Source organism: Thalassophryne amazonica, chromosome 18 (genome assembly GCF_902500255.1).
Source record: "Thalassophryne amazonica chromosome 18, fThaAma1.1, whole genome shotgun sequence".
NCBI classification, from domain to species: Eukaryota; Metazoa; Chordata; class Actinopteri; order Batrachoidiformes; family Batrachoididae; genus Thalassophryne; species Thalassophryne amazonica.
Window position 1 is genome coordinate 19,253,629 of NC_047120.1, and position 3,683 is coordinate 19,257,311.

At 43.9% G+C, this 3,683-nt stretch overlaps 1 pseudogene; it reads right to left on the reverse strand.

The window, feature by feature from the left end:
- Window positions 1-1,110: 1,110 nt before the first annotated feature.
- LOC117531356 lies at window positions 1,111-1,994 on the reverse strand (annotated as a pseudogene).
- Between the last annotated feature and the right edge of the window lie 1,689 nt (window positions 1,995-3,683).

Here is a 3,683-nt window from a genome sequence, read left to right on the forward strand (position 1 = left end):
AAAATAATCACATTTGATTTCACTGACATGGGAATGCTGGTAACATTTCAGTTTAAATTTTCTTTTGGCCCACAGATGAAGACCAAAAACTAGGGGAAAAAAGAAAACACTGGAGTGTCACATTTCTGTCAAACCTAAACCTTTTTCAGATTACTTAATGCAAAGTACACATTTAGCCGAATATTTACAAATATCAAGTTTCATATTTTTCTAAATGTTGAGACAAATATGCACATTAATAAAGAGCTCATTGTTCCTCCCTGAAAGACAGATTAATAAAGCATAAAATAATGTAATAATAATATAAAAATAATAAAAAATGTCTGTTTGTGCAAAATGTTGTGGGTTTTTGGGGGGGTTGGGCTGGAAGGGGGTCTGGCCCAGGGAGTAATTAATTGAAGAACCGCCACTGCTCTCCCCTTCCACGCCAATAAATCTATTTCCATGTAATTAGTTAGACAGAAAATATATCTGACACACTTCCAAAAATACACATGTTCTTTTCACTTTTGTGTTGTATTTGGACATTAAGTAACATGGAATGACAACCATTGTTTTGATTACATTTTTATAATAATAATTCTGATGATGATGATGAGGATGCTCTGAATAAAATAATATATTATATACAGACATAATACATATACAAACAATAGGAATGGACGCTAATTTTAAGAGTCCTTAAACATTCCACAGTGATTCAAGCTGCATATTCATTTATAACGTCAATGAATAAAATTAAAATCATTTAAACAAATAAACACTAAAACACCGTGTGATGAAACGTCATGAAATAAACATGAAAATAGAGACGCTTCGTTTCGACTAAACAAAAGCAGCCAGTTAGTGCTCGTAAATGTGAACATATTCTGTTCACTCCCACATATCTGGAGACAGCGTGACAGAATAAAGATCATGTTGATTTGTGAACATGTTTGTTTGCGCAAACTGATTTGTGAACATGTTTGTTTGCGCAAACTGTGTATCTGTGCTGTTAAATGTGAGTTTAAAGGCGACGAGGTTCAAATGCGCGTTCCCGCGAAGGGGGTGCATTTCACGGCAGGGGTGCTGAATCTGGCACAACACCGGCTCCACCTGGGAAGCCATCTGGCATTCCGCCAGGCTTACCTCCTTGGTATAGCTTGCTGATGATGGGGTTTCAAACCTTCTCAAGTTCCTTTTGCTGGTGATCATACTCATCCTTCTCTGCCATCTGGTTCCTGTCCAGCCAGACAATGACTTCATTACACTTGTCCACAATGCTCTTTTTGTCTTTGCGACTAATCTTGTCTTGTAACTTCTCATCCTCCACGGTGCTCTTCATGTTGAAGGCCAGAGACTCCAGAGAGTTCTTGGCTGTCACTTTGTCCCTTTGGACCTCATCCTCAGCTCTGAACTGTTCTGTTTCCTGCACCATGCGCTCAATGTCCTCCTTGCTCAGACGTCTTTCGTCATTGGTGATGGTGATCTTGTTTTCCTTTCTGGTGTTTTTGTCCACTGCAGACACATTGAGAATACCATTGGCATCAATATCAAAAGTCACGTCAATCTGAGGAATCCCTCTGGGAGCAGGTGGAATCCCAGTCAACTCAAACTTGCCCAAAAATATTATTATCCTTGGTCATGGCTCTTTCACTTTCATAAACCTGAATGAACACACCAGGCTGGTTGTGTGAGTAGGTAGTAAAGGTCTGCGTTTGCTTGGTGAGGATGGTGATGTTCCTTTTGATAAGCGCAGTCATTACTCCTCCAGTGGTCTAGATTCCCAGGGACAGGGGTGTGACATCCAGCAGGAGCAGGTCCTGCAGGTTCTCAGATTTATCACCAGCCAAGCTGGCTGCTTTCACAGCTGCACATTAAACCAGGGCCTCATCTGGATTGATGCTCTTATTGAGGTCAGGGCTGTTGAGGAAGTCCTGCAGGAGCTTTTAAATCTTGGGGATACGTGTGGAGCTGCCCGCCAATACCATGTCATGAATCTGTGACTTGTTCATCTTGGCGTCCCTCAGAGCCTTTTGATTTCAGTGTACCCGTGATTATGTGGACCTGGTCAGGATGGGGTTCACCTCCTGACCAGGTCCGCATAATCACGGGTACACCTCATCAAAAGTCTATAATTGTATAGTAAAAACCCTCCCATGTGTTGCTTCTACCTGTGCACCTAAAACAGGTGATCTCTATAATGAGCTCATCCACCTGCCTGAAGAGCTGAACTACACTCAACAAAAATATAAACGGAACACTTTTGGTTTTGCTCCCATTTTATATGAGATGAACTCAAAGCTCTAAAACTTTTTCCACATACACAATATCACCATTTCCCTCAAATATTGTTCACAAACCAGTCTAAATCTGTGATAGTGAGCACTTCTCCTTTGCTGAGATAATCCATCCCACCTCACAGGTGTGCCATATCAAGATTCTGATTAGACACCATGATTAGTGCACAGGTGTGCCTTAGACTGCCCACAATAAAAGGCCACTCTGAAAGGTGCAGTTTTGTTTTATTGGCGGGGATACCAGTCAGTATCTGGTGTGACCACCATTTGCCTCATGCAGTGCAACACATCTCCTTCACATAGAGTTGATCAGGTTGTCAATTGTGGCCTGTGGAATGTTGGTCCACTCCTCTTCAGTGGCTGTGCGAAGTTGCTGGATATTGGCAGGAACTGGTACACGCTGTCGTATACGCCGGTCCAGAGCATCCCAAACATGCTCAATGGATGACATGTCTGGCGAGTATGCCGGCCATGCAAGAACTCGGACATTTTCAGCTTCCAAGAATTGTGTACAGATCCTTGCAACATGGGGCCGTGCATTATCCTGCTGCAACATGAGGTGATGTTCTTGGATGTATGGCACAACAATGGGCCTCAGGATCTCGTCACGGTATCTCTGTGCATTCAAAATGCCATCAATAAAATGCACCTGTGTTCTTCGTCCATAACAGACGCCTGCCCATACCATAACCCCACCGTCACCATGGGCCACTCGATCCACAACATTGACATCAGAAAACCGCTCACCCACACGACGGCACACACGCTGTCTGCCATCTGCCCTGAACAGTGTGAACCGGGATTCATCCGTGAAGAGAACACCTCTCCAATGTGCCAAATGCCAGCAAATGTGAGCATTTGCCCACTCAAGTCGGTTACGACGACGAACTGGAGTCAGGTCGAGACCCCGATGAGGACGCCGAGCATGCAGATGAGCTTCCCTGATACGGTTTCTGACAGTTTGTGCAGAAATTCTTTGGTTATGCAAACCGATTGTTTCAGCAGCTGTCCGAGTGGCTGGTCTCAGACGATCTTGGAGGTGAACATGCTGGATGTGGAGGTCCTGGGTTGGTGTGGTTACACGTGGTCTGCGGTTGTGAGGCTGGTTGGATGTACTGCCAAATTCTCTGAAACGCCTTTGGAGACAGCTTATGGTAGAGAAATGAACATTCAATACACGAGCAACAGCTCTGGTTGACATTCCTGCTGTCAGCATGCCAATTGCACACTCCCTCAAATCTTGCGACATCTGTGGCATTGTGCTGTGTGATAAAACTACACCTTTCAGAGTGGCCTTTTATTGTGGACAGTCTAAGGCACACCTGTGCACTAATCATGGTGTCTAATCAGCATCTTGATATGGCACACCTGTGAGGTGGGATGGATTATCTCAGCAAAGGAGAA